General features: G+C 40.2%; 1 long non-coding RNA gene across 1 annotated transcript; it reads right to left on the minus strand.

The window, feature by feature from the left end:
- Window positions 1-3,721: 3,721 nt before the first annotated feature.
- On the minus strand, window positions 3,722-11,012 carry LOC117513369. Its single transcript, XR_004561589.1, has 3 exons — window positions 10,996-11,012; window positions 9,162-9,163; window positions 3,722-3,851 (listed from the first exon to the last, which is right to left on the minus strand). It is a non-coding gene; the product is annotated as an uncharacterized LOC117513369 (long non-coding RNA).
- Between the last annotated feature and the right edge of the window lie 7,587 nt (window positions 11,013-18,599).

Raw genomic sequence — 18,599 nt, forward strand, 5'->3', positions numbered from 1 at the left:
ACCAATTAGCTAAACTGCAGGATTGTCTTACAGACATAAAGACATGGATGACCTCTAATTTCCTGCTTTTAAACTCAGATAAAACTGAAGTTATTGTACTTGGCCCCACAAATCTTAGAAACATGGTGTCTAACCAGATCCTTATTCTGGATGGCATTACCCTGACCTCTAGTAATACTGTGAGAAATCTTGGAGTCATTTTTGATCAGGATATGTCATTCAAAGCGCATATTAAACAAATATGTAGGACTGCTTTTTTGCATTTACGCAATATCTCTAAAATTAGAAAGGTCTTGTCTCAGAGTGATGCTGAAAAACTAATTCATGCATTTATTTCCTCTAGGCTGGACTATTGTAATTCATTATTATCAGGTTGTCCTAAAAGTTCCCTGAAAAGCCTTCAGTTAATTCAAAATGCTGCAGCTAGAGTACTAACGGGGACTAGAAGGAGAGAGCATATCTCACCCATATTGGCCTCTCTTCATTGGCTTCCTGTTAATTCTAGAATAGAATTTAAAATTCTTCTTCTTACTTATAAGGATTTGAATAATCAGGTCCCATCTTATCTTAGGGACCTCATAGTACCATATCACCCCAATAGAGCGCTTCGCTCTCAGACTGCAGGCTTACTTGTAGTTCCTAGGGTTTGTAAGAGTAGAATGGGAGGCAGAGCCTTCAGCTTTCAGGCTCCTCTCCTGTGGAACCAGCTCCCAATTCAGATAAGGGAGACAGACACCCTCTCTACTTTTAAGATTAGGCTTAAAACTTTCCTTTTTGCTAAAGCTTATAGTTAGGGCTGGATCAGGTGACCCTGAACCATCCCTTAGTTATGCTGCTATAGACTTAGACTGCTGGGGGGTTCCCATGATGCACTGAGTGTTTCTTTCTCTTTTTGCTCTTTATGCACCACTCTGCATTTAATCATTAGTGATTGATCTCTGCTCCCCTGCACAGCATGTCTTTTTCCTGGTTCTCTCCCTCAGCCCCAACCAGTCCCAGCAGAAGACTGCCCCTCCCTGAGCCTGGTTCTGCTGGAGGTTTCTTCCTGTTAAAAGGGAGTTTTTCCTTCCCACTGTCGCCAAGTGCTTGCTCACAGGGGGTCGTTTTGACCATTGGGGTTTTTTTGTAATTATTGTATGGCCTTGCCTTACAATATAAAGCACCTTGGGGCAACTGTTTGTTGTGATTTGGCGCTATATAAATAAAATTGATTTGATTTGATTTGATGTTTGATTAAGATATAATGTAAAATATACATTAAATGGGGTTTTCAATGTTAAATTTAAATAGCCACAAAATCTGTAACCTGGATCAGATTGGGATCAAACTTTGTCAGTCAGTAAAGAATACCATCTTTCATAAATATCCCAAATATTAAAGACATTTGATCTTTTTTGACAGAGTTATGAATTTTTGAAAAAGTATTCAATGTTAAAGATAGGGATTTTCCCCATTTTCCAAAACTTTTCCTAACTTTGACATTTGACTAAGAGCTTGAAAATTTAATCAGTTCTTCCCTATCAAGATATGAATCTTCAGTAAAAATGTCATAACGTTATATGAAAAATTGTGGACTCCAGGCTGTTCACAAAACAGACAGACAAACAAACAGGGATGAAAACGCAGTCTCCTCCAGCTTCATTGGTGGAGCTAATTAGAGAGCTGCTTTTGGTCTTAAAATATTTCCAAGTTTCTATTTGCTCTAAGTAAATGTTTTTACCCTGAAATGAACGAGTGTTTCTTGACTCCAGTGAAAAAAACTTTTGTATTCATATCAAGGTTGGCTCATACTTCAGCCTTGATCAGAAGACAACAAACAGGTTTAGAGGAATCCTACTAATACATAAGAAATGGGTGAAAAAAGAAGAAAAAAATCCTATCATTTTTATGGCCCAAGTCATCAAACATAAGTCTGGAGCTCGTTTTGGACCCAGCCAATTGCCATCTCAGTACAATCTGTTGCAGTAGTGCGTCATGCATTTGTACTTTATATGCAGATATCTGATTACAGCAAAGCCCAGGGACACCAGCTGTCTTGAGACCTCTCATGGACTGTTGTATTTTATTTTGCTGAACTTTGACCCTCCACAAAATATACCTCTGAATACTGGATTTGTATCACTTGTCATCTTTCATCTGAACTCATGAATGCAATTTTTACTGATTGAACTATGGAGTTAAAAGGGAATGAAACTACTTTTTAAAACATAATTGTGAAATCAGTGAATTACATTATTATTCAGTAATTAAAACAAAACAAAACAAAAAAGTCAACCAGGCATGAAGGATTTTGTCAAATCGGATTCAGCTTTCACACTTTAGGGCCCGTTCACACATATTACGACTAAGTACAAATCAGGGCAAATCACGGCAGAACAGCTCATATGAGCAAATCACGAAAATATCGAGCCGACGGCCAGGCGTGCACAATGCCACTGCAACGGTTTCATGCATGTGGGAATAGAATGTGAGCAGCTGCAGCATGTGTAACCACATCGCACAGCTGCTGTGAAAATAAATATTAAAAAAATACGTGCCACCCACGGGATTCGAACCTGCACTTTCCAACAGCTTTGATTGCCAGCCAGAAACTTTACCATTGAGCTACCATTGCTGTCCTGTAAAAAATGTGGGAAAATGCCTGATATCAAGAAGGACATAGACGTATTTAAAAAATAATAATAAAACCACACACTATATAAAAACACTGCCTTTTGTATTGATCCATCTGTTCCTCTGTAGATGACCCATCGTCACTGACATACAGTCATGAAATGACATGAATGAGAAGCAGTGCACTGTTATCATGTCCACATCTTCTGGCAGTGTCCTGCCCGATGCGCATGTCCTGTGGACGGTGCGCTGCAGGACAGACACTGTGCCAAGTGGAACAGAGTTCATGTGGGTGAAGTGACATTCAGATCGCCCACTGTGTGTTATGATCTGATGGTCCGTTTCACCTGGGGCAGCCTGTGAATGTGTGCAGCATGCACGCGCATCACCCATTGCAACAGTGATATGTCTGTTTGAAAAGCCACACTCGTGGGGGCACTTAGACAAATTTTCCAGCTCAACAGTAATCATCTACTGACTGTTGTCATACTAATAGTGCGAATGGCCACACATTTTCTACATGCCAAGCAAGTGGTGTTAGATGTTCGTGTGTGTCACCTGGAATTGAACCTGGAGAGGGTTCAATGGGCTCTCACAGTGCACACTCTGTCTTTCAGCCGCTGGTGTGCACAAACAGTTGTAGCAACAGTACAAGACGTTGGAGGCAGCTATGATTTTACACGTATTACATACAATTCCTTCTTCATGCGCTTTTCATGCGCAATTCGACTACATTCATACTATGTGTGAAGGGGATCTTAGCAGGTCAGGTAAGGTTTGGCAGCATGCTCTGGTTCCACATCCACCACAGTGCAACAGTGCTTTCAGTCCTAGATGACGACCACCAGGCAGACATCCAGTCCAAACTCTACCTCTCCAAATTAAGCATCTATCTGCAGCACCCAGGAGAAATGCAGACGGCCCCTTGACCTTCTCCAGTTGTTGGGATCTTTAACACTGAGGCATCTGTGTGCTGGATCATGCACAGAAAAATGCACCACATGGCCAAAATGTCACCGCTGACACTCCCTCACAATGCAAGTGATACATCTCATCTTAGTCCTACTTAACTGTTTGTTTGACAGAAAGTCATTCTACACTCAAAAAATGACTCATTGGATGAACTCATTTAAATTATGAGCAGGCTTTCCATCTAATAAATATATGTAGCCTCAAGTCAAATAAAGCACATTGATGTAAGATAACTTAATTTAAATTAGTTGGGGCTACATATATTTCTTAGATTTATTAGATTATATTTATTAGATCCAATCCAATGAGTCAGTTTTTTGAGTGTTTCCATACCCGAGGATCCTCTGAGGAGACCTAGTGCCAAAGACATCTACTCATCATTTTAGGTCACTGGTTAGTGTCCAATGCCTGGTTCACACGGCAGGTTTTTAAAATTATCATTAGGTTTCCAAAACCTGACAGACCACACACGTGGAGATAAAAAATCATAGATCTAACATTGTTGGTTGTCCAGAGTGTGACGTTCAGCCACACAGTGAAGTCAACACACCACACACAAACAGATTTCACACACGAACATTCCCAGGTCAGACAGGAAATCTCACAAAATCTCTCGAGATTAAACATGACTTCAGTGTAAACAGACGGAGATACTTTGTGGATTATTTACAACAGAAATGATACAAAAAGAAAAAGGAAAAGAAAAGAAAAGAAAAGACTTTCTGGTAGGTCAGAACAGCTGTTTTGATGTAGGTTCCACTCTGTACATCCTCACCTGACACATTCAGCAGGCTGTGTGCTAGTTTGTGGTCGAGGAACACAACACACACTGTGATATTGGGCCAAGACAATCCAACATGTTGAATATCCCTGATTTGCGATCGGAGCGCTTCTGGCGTCCTTCCGAGCAGATCAGAGCACTCTTAACACACCACAAACGGCAGGAATATCTGATAAGATTATCTTTAGCATCATCACGATTATCAGGCATCCTTAAGATTGTCGGAAGGGGAAGATCGGGTCCGATATTGGCCTAATTATCCTGCCATGTGAACCAGGCTCAAGTCTCACAACCAAAGCAGTAGACAGATAGCACCAGGAATCTAAAGGCCTGCATTCTCCTTTAAAGACATCAGCATTACCAACGATCTCCACTCAAAAAAAACTGACTCATTGGATTGGATTTTTGTCTAATAAATGTATGTAGCCCCAACAAAATTAAATTAAATTATCCTGCATGGATGTGCTTTATTTGAGTTGAGGTTACATATATTAATTAGATGGAAATCCTGCTCATAATTTGAGTTCATCCAATGAGTCTTCTTTTGTGTGTGTGTGTGTGTGTGTGTGTGTGTGTGTGTGTGTGTGTGTGTGTGTGTGTGTGTGTGTGTGTGTGTGTGTGTGTGTGTGTGTGTGTGTGTGTGTGTGTATCGACCTCATGACTCCATAAGATCTTTCCAGGCTTTTCTCGATCTCAAAGACTGAGAACAAAGATAAATGAATATCACTTCTGAGATGAGTTCATGTCTCTGCATGTTCAACATTTTCACCACATTACACACTCTAAACATACTGAGCTGCTGTCTCAACAAGAAAAAGTGATGCAACATTTTGCATAGACTTTATTAAGTTATTTCAACTTAACTGGAGAAGTCTTGTGGCATTAACTTAGCTGAAAGTTGAAATAACGCCTTTTTAGAGTGCAGATACACTTCATTCTAATGGCTGACTCAAGGAAGGCAGTTTTTATCCAGGACAGTCTCAAACCCAGATGCTCCATCATTCAGCTTCTCCAGTACTGATTACTGATACATCATGATAATATGATATACGAGGGCTGTCAATAAAGTATAGGTCCTTTTTATTTTTTTCAAAAACTATATGGATTTCATTCATATGTTTTTACGTCAGACATGCTTGAACCCTCGTGCGCATGCGTGAGTTTTTCCACGCCTGTCGGTGACGTCATTCGCCTGTGAGCACTCCTTATGGGAGGAGTCGTCCAGCCCCGAGTCGGAATTCCTTTGTCTGAGAAGTTGCTGAGAGACTGGCGCTTTGTTTGATCAAAATTTTTTCTAAACCTGTGAGACACATCGAAGTGGACACTGTTCGAAAAATGAAGCTGGTTTTCGGTGAAAATTTTAATGGCTGATGAGAGATTTTGAGGTGATACTGTCGCTTTAAGGACTTCCCACGGAGTGAGACGTCGCGCAGCGGTCCCAGGAGCCGTCGTCAGCCTGTTTCAAGCTGAAAACCTCCACATTTCAGGCTCTATTGATCCAGGACGTCGTGAGAGAACAGAGAAGTTTCAGAAGAAGTCGGTTTCAGCATTTTATCCGGATATTCCACTGTTAAAGGAGATTTTTTTAATGAAAGACGTGTGGACGGGTCCGTGTGGACGGGTCCGCGTGTCGGGACGCAGCCGGCGCGGTGCGGCAGCACAGGAAAAACACCTCTGTGTTGATAACCATTTGTAAAATCCAGGCGGCTTTTGATGGCTTTCAGTGGAGTGAGTATATGAGAAATTGTTTAACAGCTGGACATGTTCCAACTTGTCCTTAAGGCTTCCAACAGAGGTGTTTTTCCTGTGGCGGAGCGTCGCAGCGGCTGCGAGCCGACGCTGCAATCCGTCCGCACGTCTTTCATTAAAAAAAATCTCCTTTAACAGTGGAATATCCAGATAAAATGCTGAAACCGACTTCTTCTGAAACTTCTCTGTTCTCTCACAACATCCTGGATCAATAGAGCCTGAAATGTGGAGGTTTTCAGCTTGAAACAGGCTGACGACGGCGCCTGAGAGCGCTGCGCGACGTCTCGCACCGTGGGAAGTCCTTAAAGCGACAGTATCACCTCAAAATCTCTCATCAGCCGTTAAAATTTTCACCGAAAACCAGCTTAATTTTTCGAACCGTGTCCACTTCGGTTTAGAAAAAATTTTGATCAAACAAAGCGCCAGTCTCTCAGCAACTTCTCAGACAAAGGAATTCCGACGAGGGGCTGGACGACTCCTCCCATAAGTAGTGCTCACAGGCGAATGACGTCACCGACAGGCGTGGAAAAACTCACGCATGCGCACGAGGGTTCAAGCATGTCTGACGTAAAAACATATGAATGAAATCCATATAGTTTTTGAAAAAAATAAAAAGGACCTATACTTTATTGACAGACCTCGTATATATATATATATATATATATATATATATATATATATATATATATATATATATATATATATACACACACAGTGAGGAAAATAAGTATTTGAACACCCTGCGATTTTGCAAGTTCTCCCACTTAGAAATCATGGAGGGGTCTGAAATTTTCATCTTAGGTGCATGTCCACTGTGAGAGACATAATAAAAGAAAATCCAGAAATCACAATGTATGATTTTTTTTAATAATTTATTTGTATGTTACTGCTGCAAATAAGTATTTGATCACCTACCAACCAGCAAGAATTCTGGCTCACACAGACCTGTTAATTTTTTTTAAGAAGCCCTCTTATTCTTCACTCTTTACCTGTATTAATTGCACATGTTTGAACTTGTTACCTGTATAAAAGACACCTGTTCACACACTCAATCAATCACACTCCAACCTGTCCACCATAGCCAAGACCAAAGAGCTGTCTAAGGACATCAGGGACAAACTGTAGACCTGCACAAGGCTGGGATGAACTACAGGACAACAGGCAAGCAGCTTGGTAGACCGTTATGATTATTTATTAGAAAGTGGAAGAAGCACAAGATGATTGTCAATCTCCCTTGGTCTGGAATTCCATGCAAGATCTCACTTTGTGGGGTAAGGATGATTCTGAGAAAGCTCAGAACTACACGGGAGGTTCTGGTCAATGACCTGAAGAGAGCTGGGACCACAGTCACAAAGATTACATTAGTAACACATGATGCTGTCATGGTTTAAAATTCTGCAGGGCAGCAAGGTCCCCCTGCTCAAGCCAGCACATGTCCAGGCCCGTTTGAAGTTCACCAGTGACCATCTGGATAATCCAGAGGAGGCATGGGAGAAGGTCATGTGGTCAGATGAGACCAGAATATAGCTTTTTGGAATCAACTCCACTTACCATGTTTAGAGGATGAGGACAACCCCAAGAAAACCATCCCAACTGTGAAGCATGGGGGTGGAAACATCATACTCTGGGGGTGCTCTTCTGCAAAGGGGACAGGACAACTGCACCGTATTGAAGGGAGGATGGATGGGGTCATGTATTGCGAGATTTTGGCAAACAACCTCCTTCCTTCAGTCAGAGTATTGAAGATGGGTCATGGCTGGGTCTTCCAGCATGACAATGACCCCAAACACACAGCCAGGGCAACTAAGGAGGGGCTCTGTAAGAAGCATTTCAAGGTCCTGGAGTGGCCTGGCCAGTCTCCAGACCTGACCTCAATAGAAAATCTTTGGAGGGAGCTGAAATTCAAAACCTGAAAGATTTGGAGAAGATCTGTATGGAGGAGTGGACCAAAATCCCTGCTGCAGTGTGTGCAAACCTGGTGAAAAACTACAGAAAAAGTTTGACCTCTGTAATTGCAAACAAAGGCAAAGGCTTGGGACTCCGGCGAGGGTGGTTGCATCTCCTCCACTCTCCCTTATCTTTCTGCTCTCTGCTTTAACCTTCAAGTCCCTACTTCACCAGACTGTGAATTCCTCAAATTATATTGTATTTTGTGCATTATTTTATTTATTTATTTATTTATTTTACATTTTATATATATATATATATATATATATATATATATATATATATATATATATATATATATATATATATATATATATATAAAACGTTTATTATTATCTTGCATGTGTCATGTCAGCTTTATGTGTTATATATGTAATTGTTCAACTGATCACATAATAATAATAATAATAATAATAATAATATCATTTAGATTATGAGTATTATTATGTGTCATCTATCTACAGTATTTATTCACTGCATTGTACTTGTCTAGGTTTTTTCAATTCCTAGCAAAAAATTCCTAGTCCCTTTTCAAGGAATTCTGCTCTGGAAATTGAGCAAGGTGGGCCAAGAAACTAGAGGATAATTGTGAACGAGATGAAACCAACTTCAAGGAGAGCAGCTGTCTCACTTTTCATTAGCTGTGCCAATTACCCTTCTATTCTTTGGTCTGTAATATTTCAAAAAAAATTCTGTTTGCATTTACTAGGTTTGATCATGTTATAATTTTTAAACAATTGTGATTATTCGTAGTATCCATTGTGTACTGTATGTGTGACTTAACAGGCACCTGAAATTCACTTCAAAATGCATATTTGCACTTTGAGCATGAAATAATCATGTCAAGCCCACCATGAGAAAGAAAGAAGGAAAAAAAAAAAACACTCTGGAGCTGCTACTGTGTTCAAGCCCTCAAATATGTGGGATAGTTGTAGGATACACAGTATGGTCTCTCTGGGAGGTAGAGCAACAGCGAAGCAAAAATCCATCAAGGGTTCTATTCATCTGAGCACTCCACAGGTCAGAGGTCATGTTCAGCTGCAGAGAGGCATCCCAGGAGGTGGCAGGGATTCAAATTCTCACTCAAGACTTCTATAACATCTTGACCACATGAAGTATGTGCATAACTGAGAAATTGCTCTTCCAGCTGAAAGTCTGCAATTGTGTGGCTGGTAATGCTAACAAATCTGCAAATTGAATCATATGAAAAAGATGAAGCAAAATACCAGGGCTGGGATGTTGCTTTTATCTCCCGATAGGATACGTATCATGATATTTGGATACCAATTCAATATATATTGCAATTCTTAACAAATGTGGATCTACCAGTCTTGCAACTTGATGTTATCATATACTCTTTTTTGGGAAAACATAATTCATATTCACAAAACAATACACAAGTGATATATTCATTTGCATTTCATTTCATTCATTCATTTCAATAAATCGCTCCCTGAAATGAGAATCATCTCTGAATTGGAGCTTTTTAAGTCCAGGCTCAAGACGTATTTGTTCAGGCTGGCTTTTAACACTCAGTAGCATGATGGCGCTTTATTTTATGTTATTAAATGTTTTTATGCATATTTTATTTAATTGTTTTTGTAATGGTTTTACTGCTGGATATTTGTTTTTTACCATGTTTTGTTTTTAAATTTTGTTGTAAAGCACTTTGGTCACTTTGAGTGTTGTAAAGGGCTCTAGAAATAAACTTGATTGATTGATTGATTGATTGATTTGCATTAGGCCTGGGCAAAGTTTAAATAATTGATATGGCACCATGTCTGCTAAGGCACTTCAGGCAGATGAACTCTTCTTGCTATCTTGGAGAAAGCTTTCTGTGCTTGGTGTGAAAATTAGAGGGTGAGGGAAATTTCTAATTATCTGCCATTATACTCCGCCACACCAATCTGTTTGAAAACAGAAGGTGATGTCAAACTACATTCACGTTAGGTCTGCATTGCCCTTGCTAAAAATTGAACTATATTATTTCCACCTCATTTATAAGCAACTGAACTAGAATGATTAATTAAACATGATCTATTTAATATATTGTTACTAATAAAAACTGATATAAAAATAAATATTGTGGCTTTGTGAGTATTGTTTGTGGCACCACTGCAAAAGTCTTTGAAAGAAGCAGAAATCATCAACCCCTTCATTATAAATCATGGAAAATTCTGAAATATTTGGAAAGGTTTTGTAAGTTCTGTTTCACTCACTAAGAAAGTTGTTAAATGAACATTCACAGATGGACTAACTGAGGAGCGTTGTTCTTTTCTCGCCAGCCGGTCCAGGTCCACGGCACACTGTGGACACTGATAGGTTGTGTGGGTCAGAGTCTCTTGGCTGGACTTGGTTTCCCACAGGCTGAATCCTTGCCACAGTTTGCAGACATGCAAATGCGCGAGTACTCAGACAGGAACATTTTCCTCTGGGTTTGGCACTGTAAAATACAGCCACTGTACTCTACAGAACACAACATTTATTAGATTTCTGGATGACTGAAGGAAATTTTCTGTAGTTTGAAACCTGTGTAAAAGTTTATTATACGAATTATTGTTAACTTTTTGGAAGATGCTTCAAATACTAGGACACCTTAAACGTTTTACAGACCTGGTCATAAAACAACGAGTGCTTTTAGCCACTTTGAACAATCGTGTCATTTTTAGAATATTCCCTTTTTGCTGAAATTATGGAAAAGGAAATACATGGATATAAATACTGTAGATACATGCAGTAGAGTTCCAAATGGACCTTAAAATTTGGTAATTATTTAATATTCTGGTGGGACACATACTGTAAATTTCCACTCACGATTCAATGTCCACCTTTCTTATTCATAGTTCTATCAAGTTTAAAAGTTTGAAAACAAAAATGCTATATGTTAGCTAAACTGGCTAATAGTAAACAAGTGTTTCTTCCACATTGCCTACTATAGTGCAGCAGATAACAGAATATTTGCAGAGGAATCCTTCAAATCCAGTTACAAGCACCAATGTTTGACTGTGTATACCTTTTGGTACATACTGTAGAAAAATAACGTTAGCCATTTGAATTTTCAATATGGGGGAAAGTAGGGGTCAATTGAAGAACTGCATAGGGGTCAAAAAAATGTTCCAATAATATTGAAAGCTATACCACGTTATGTGTCAGATCACAAAGATTCCAAAAAGGTATAGTTTGGACCATCTGTGACTGAATGTTATGGAGTTATGGGGTAAAAACAGCAAGAATGGCGACAAAGGTCAGTTTCAGTTTGTACAGCGGTCAAAAGTTAAAGTTGCTCCAGTTATGGTAAAACATGATGCAAATTATTGGTTGAGTTAGGGTTTTAAAAAGGAATGGTTTGCACCATGTGTCATGCTTAGTTATGATGTTATGGGGTAACATATATCACATGTCATAGAATCCAATGGACATCGACATTGTATGACCTTTACTTTGGAGACCAAACATTCAACACAGTCATAACTATTCCATTTGTTAATCCTATTAGTTCAACCAATAATTTGCACCATGTTTTACCAAAACTGGAGCAACTTTAACTTTTGACCCCTGTACAAACTGAAACTGACCTTTGTCACCATTCTTGCTGTTTTTACCCCATAACTCCAGAATTCAGTCACAGATAGTCCAAACTATACCTTTTTGGAATCATTATCATCAATCAATCAATCAATCAATTTTTTTATATAGCGCCAAATCACAACAAACAGTTGCCCCAAGGCGCTTTATATTGTAAGGCAAGGCCATACAATAATTATGTAAAACCCCAACGGTCAAAACGACCCCCTGTGAGCAAGCACTTGGCTACAGTGGGAAGGAAAAACTCCCTTTTAACAGGAAGAAACCTCCAGCAGAACCAGGCTCAGGGAGGGGCAGACTTCTGCTGGGACTGGTTGGGGCTGAGGGAGAGAACCAGGAAAAAGACATGCTGTGGAGGGGAGCAGAGATCGATCACTAATGATTAAATGCAGAGTGGTGCATACAGAGCAAAAAGAGAAAGAAACAGTGCATCATGGGAACCCCCCAGCAGTCTACGTCTATAGCAGCATAACTAAGGGATGGTTCAGGGTCACCTGATCCAGCCCTAACTATAAGCTTTAGCAAACAGGAAAGTTTTAAGCCTAATCTTAAAAGTAGAGAGGGTGTCTGTCTCCCTGATCTGAATTGGGAGCTGGTTCCACAGGAGAGGAGCCTGAAAGCTGAAGGCTCTGCCTCCCATTCTACTCTTACAAACCCTAGGAACTACAAGTAAGCCTGCAGTCTGAGAGCGAAGTGCTCTATTGGGGTGATATGGTACTACGAGGTCCCTAAGATAAGATGGGACCTGATTATTCAAAACCTTATAAGTAAGAAGAAGAATTTTAAATTCTATTCTAGAATTAACAGGAAGCCAATGAAGAGAGGCCAATATGGGTGAGATATGCTCTCTCCTTCTAGTCCCCGTCAGTACTCTAGCTGCAGCATTTTGAATTAACTGAAGGCTTTTTAGGGAACTTTTAGGACAACCTGATAATAATGAATTACAATAGTCCAGCCTAGAGGAAATAAATGCATGAATTAGTTTTTCAGCATCACTCTGAGACAAGGCCTTTCTGATTTTAGAGATATTGCATAAATGCAAAAAATCAGTCCTACATATTTGTTTAATATGCGCATTGAATGACATATCCTGATCAAAAATGACTCCAAGATTTCTCACAGTATTACTAGAGGTCAGGGTAATGCCATCCAGAGTAAGGATCTGGTTAGACACCATGTTTCTAATATTTGTGGGGCCAAGTACAATAACTTCAGTTTTATCTGCGTTTAAAAGCAGGAAATTAGAGGTCATCCATGTCTTTATGTCTGTAAGACAATCCTGCAGTTTAGCTAATTGGTGTGTGTCCTCTGGCTTCATGGATAGATAAAGCTGGGTATCATCTGCGTAACAATGAAAATTTAAGCAATACCGTCTAATAATACTGCCTAAGGGAAGCATGTATAAAGTGAATAAAATTGGTCCTAGCACAGAACCTTGTGGAACTCCATAATTAACTTTAGTCTGTGAAGAAGATTCCCCATTTACATGAACAAATTGTAATCTATTAGACAAATATGATTCAAACCACCGCAGCGCAGTGCCTTTAATACCTATGGCATGCACTAATCTCTGTTATATTGGATACTGGATCTATTGGACTACTATTGGATTTAACATGGAATTGATCAGCTGGTCTTTGAACGCTATTGACACCATTTTTTCTGCAAGAATGTCAGGACCGGGGGATCCTACCTGCCCAGATGGAACATATCCTGCGGGCTATGTTCTCGACTCCTGGAGTTCCTGGCGTGTGGCATGCTCAGTGCCTTTCTCCATTGAGGATGTCGCAGATTTATTCATATTTGGTCTTATGGTAGCAGGGCTGGTACTTTCTGGCTTATGTGCTGCCCTGATCTACCGGAAAATTGGCAAGACGGCGGCATCAAGAACCTCGGCCCCTCACTTGTCCATCATGATTAACGAGGTTGGCAAGGTAGTGCATTCTCAGACTGCGATGACTCTTGAACTCAGACGAAAATTAGATGACATCTTGGGGCAGATGTGTGCCTTGCGGATGAAGATGAAGATTTCGGAGGCTGGGGAATATTCTTAATTCATAATTGGGAATATTCTTAATTCATAATTGGGATTTGGTTGCTCTAGTGAAGCTGTAAAAAGTGTTTTTCACTGCTCAAACCACAACACGGCAGGCTTATCAAGCCTGAAGGACAAATTGCCCAACTGTTTTCCTCCAGAGGAATGACTTCAGGCCTTGGTGATCATTTGGCTCTTTTCTTATCTCAACTCACAAAGACAATAAACTGTTTTTCATAGGACTGAAGCATGCTCCACTCCCTCTCCCCACCCCCCTCCTACCCCCATCACACATCCCCACTCCGGCTTCTGCTCTTGTCACCCTTTCCCCTTCTGCGGGGGCGGCGCGGTTTTAGCTGCTGCTGGTCCCCGTTCCTCCCCCCAAGTTGACGGTGGCGCGTCTCAGGGTTGCTGCGTGACCTTCACCCACTTGCCTCAATTCGGATAATGGACTTCTTCAAATTTAGTGCACATAGACAATGTCAAATGTGTATGTGCTGTCTTTAATTCTGATTCTTATTACGGTAAACAAGTAATAATTGTGGACTAATTGCTGTCTGAGGTAACTGGAGTGTAAACATAATTTCTCCACTGTGAGATCAATAAAGTATATCTCATCTCATCTCATCTGTACCAAATATTAACATTGATTTTCACAGGTGTTCAAATACTTACACTCAACAAAAATATAGACGCAACACTTTTGGTTTTGCTCCCATTTTGTATGAGATGAACTCAAAGATCTAAAACTTTTTCCACATACACAATATCACCATTTCCCTCAAATATTGTTCACAAACCAGTCTAAATCTGTGATAGTGAGCACTTCTCCTTTGCTGAGATAATCTATCCCACCTCACAGGTGTGCCATAACAAGATGTTGATTAGACACCATGATTAGTGTACAGGTGTGCCTTAGACTGCCCACAATAAAAGGCCACTCTGAAAGGTGCAGTTTTATCACACAGCACAATGATGACACACAACACAGATGTCGCAATATTTGAGAGAGCTTGCAATTGGCATGCTGACAGCAGGAATATCAACCAGAGCTGTTGCTCGTGTATTGAATGTTCATTTCTCTACCATAAGCCATCTCCAAAGGCGTTTCAGAGAATTTGGCAGTACATCCAACCAGCCTCACAACCGCAGACCACGTGTAACCACACCAGCCCAGGACCTCCACATCCTACATGTTCACCTCCAAGATCTGAGACCAGCCACTCGGACAGCTGCTGAAACAATCGGTTTGCATAACCAAAGAATTTCTGCACAAACTGTCAGAAACCATCTCAGGGAAGCTCATCTGCATGCTTGTCGTCCTCATCGGGGTCTCGACCTGACTCCAGTTCGTCGTCGTAACCGACTTGAGTGGGCAAATGCTCACATTCGCTGGTGTTTGGCACGTTGGAGAGGTGTTCTCTTCACGGATGAATCCCGGTTCACACTGTCCAGGGCAGATGGCAGACAGCGTGTGTGGCATCGTGTGGGTGAGCGGTTTTCTGATGTCATTGTTGTGGATCGAGTGGCCCATGGTGGTGGTGGGGTTATGGTATGGGCAGGTGTCTGTTATGGATGAAGAACACAGGTGCATTTTATTGTTGGCATTTTGAATGTACAGAGATACCGTGACGAGATCCTGAGGCCCATTGTTGTGCCATACATCCAAGAACATCACCTCATGTTGCAGCAGGATAATGCACGGCCCCATGTTGCAAGGATCTGTACACAATTCTTGGAAGCTGAAAATGTCCCAGTTCTTGCATGGTCGGCATACTCACCGGACATGTCACCCATTGAGCATGTTTGGGATGCTCTGGACCGGCGTATACAACAGCGTGTACCAGTTCCTGCCAATATCCAGCAACTTCGCACAGCCATTGAAGAGGAGTGGACCAACATTCCACAGGCCACAATTGACAACCTGATCAGCTCTATGCAAAGGAGATGTGTTGCACTGCATGAGGCAAATGGTTGTCACACCAGATACTGACTGGTATCCCCCCCCCCCCAATAAAACAAAACTGCACCTTTCAGAGTGGCCTTTTACTGTGGGCAGTCTAAGGCACACCTGTGCACTAATCATGGTGTCTAATCAGCATCTTGATATGGCACACCTGTGAGGTGGGATGGATTATCTCAGCAAAGGAGAAGTGCTCACTATCACAGATTTAGACTGGTTTGTGAACAGTATTTGAGGGAAATGGTGATATTGTGTATGTGGAAAATGTTTTAGATCTTTGAGTTCATCTCATACAAAATGGGAGCAAAACCAAAAGTGTTGCGTTTATATTTTTGTTGAGTATATTTGCAGCAGTAACATACAAATAATTTTTAAAAAAAATCATACATTGTGATTTCTGAATTTTTTTTGTTTTTTGTTTTTTTTTTTAGATTATGTCTCTCACAGTGGACATGCACCTAAGATGAAAATTTCAGACCCCTGCATGATTTCTAAGTGGGAGAACTTGCAAAATTGCAGGGAGTTCAAATACTTATTTTCCTCACTGTATATATGAAATATCTGTGGAGTTTCTTTACAGCTATCAAGATGTTCATGTGATAATGTGAAGAACTGGGAAACTAAATTCTTAATGGTGCCTCTGGAGTGTTTAAGCCGCCCCTACGGCCATGTTTTTCACCCGTGAGCTGAAGGTTACACACATACATTGAGCGTCACTGATGCCTTCAGGCACTCATGACAGCTTCTGTTAACTTTCATTTCATGATCTCTCAACCTCAAAAACCACAATAAACCTGCACTCTTGTTGTGGACGTTTCAATGAACCACTGACAGGCAAAAACAAATAAATGGACTGCATTTATATAGCGCTTTTCCATCTGCATCAGACGCTCAAAGCACTTTACAATTATGCCTCACATTCACCCCGATGTCAGGGTGCTGCCATACAAGGCGTTCACTACACACCGGGAGCAATAGGGGATTAAAAAGGCAAAGTGATTATTATGAGGTACTGAAAACACAAAGAACAACAAGAGGAAAATGGAAACCATAACAAATGATCTATATCATTGTCAAGTTTATAATGCTGGGAATATTTCAATACCATGTTGATTTTAACTTTCAGTGAACATGATTATGTCGCTGACGGGTGTGCTGTGATGATGAAGGCGGTGGCCTGGAATGATTGTTGGCTGTTGTCGTTCTGTGTGCGAGCCTGATAAGTGGTCGTTTTACCAGACAGGATATGTCTGGAAGTATTTCATTCTTTTTAGTTTTCAGGAGATCCTGTACTTTTTAAATCATCATTCTTCAAAACCAGCAGGAGTGAAGTAATAACTGTAACTGCCACTGATAAAAGCCACGAGTACATGTTCTCCTTCCAACTTCTGACAATGACTTTTGGAGACTTTGATAGAACTCATATTCTCTGTTCTGTTCCTTCTAATCCATAGAGATTTACAAGTACGCTATTAACATTTATCTTCTCCTTCCTGTTCCTACTTTGGATGTCCACAGTAGTACCTGGAAGCTGCCAATATTCAGTGAAGCTCACTGTGGTAAACGTAAGGCTCATTACGTGGCCCCTCCCAGAATATTCTACCAGAAAATTTATATTTTCAATCTCACATCCCCTGTTGTCACCCTCAGTTTTTCCCACCACCACCATCAGTTTGTGGCCTATCCAGTCCTATAGTGACCCACTTTCCATAGCAGCCATGCTGGCCACGGATAATTCGTCATTGTCTCGATACATAGTTGATCCAGCAATGAAAGCCAACAGTGTACGAGGTTTACACAAACATACTTTTTTAACAGAAAATAATTGTTTATCTTCAATGAAAATCATGTGCTTCCACACCTCAAATATTGCTCACAAGTATTGTCACCTTATTTGAAAAAAGATATGGAGATGCTGGAAAAAGTTCAAAAAATGCTACAAAACTAGTATGTGAAATGAAGCTTCGTGGAAATTCTCCCAGAATACTCACAATTCAGCATGTCTCACAATCAGCTACTGTAACTGACTTCAGCCACGTAGACAATCCGAAACACATGCCACCGTTAGCAGTCACCACAAACCAATTAGATGCAGGCACATTCATTAAAAGTTTTGACATCTCACTTACCCCTCACTGTTTTCTCAGTCCCCCACCTGATGCTCCCTCCACCACCCCACCACCACCAGTTGGTCCTTGTTTGCCATGGAAGATGGATCTCAACTCATTCCATCGACGTGACGGGACTGTGGCCAAACCAGATTTACAACTCTTCACATATGTAATAAATCATTGTCTTTAACCCAGTGAGGGTTTTTTTTTTTTTTTGGTAGGATTAGCTGACTTGGATAATGAATCAAATTGACACCATTGGAAAACTGTAGAATATGAGGCAATTTATTAGAGCTGTATAAAATAGTAAATTGATATGAAGCACTTGATGCTGGAATTTTCTTTATCAAATGAAATAATATGAATCTTAGGGATCATAGTTTATTGATAAAAGTTGAGATGCCACTATAACATCTGAAGGTTTTTCTACAGTAATAGGATTGTTTGCCTCTGAAACAATTTGCCAGAATTTATTGTATCAGCACACAGAATAAATTGTTTTAAGAAATATTACAATTATTATTTTGGTGCCTGAATAATTCTAGCTTGGAGACATAGGCTGTACATAATGTTGGTTTTAAGGACCTGTTACACTTATGAGGTATGCTTTTTATATATGTTGTACAAATCTTTGTGCAAATAAAAAAATATATATTATTATTATTATTATTATTATGTGATCAGTTGAACAATTACACATATAACATAAAGCTGACATGACACATGTAGGATAATTATGTATATGTATATATATATATATATAGAGAGAGAGAGAGAGAGAGAGAGAGAGAGAGAGAGAGAGAGAGAGAGAGAGAGAGAGAGAGAGAGAGCCTACCCAATGAA

This window comes from Thalassophryne amazonica, chromosome 7 (genome assembly GCF_902500255.1).
Source record: "Thalassophryne amazonica chromosome 7, fThaAma1.1, whole genome shotgun sequence".
NCBI lineage: Eukaryota > Metazoa > Chordata > Actinopteri > Batrachoidiformes > Batrachoididae > Thalassophryne > Thalassophryne amazonica.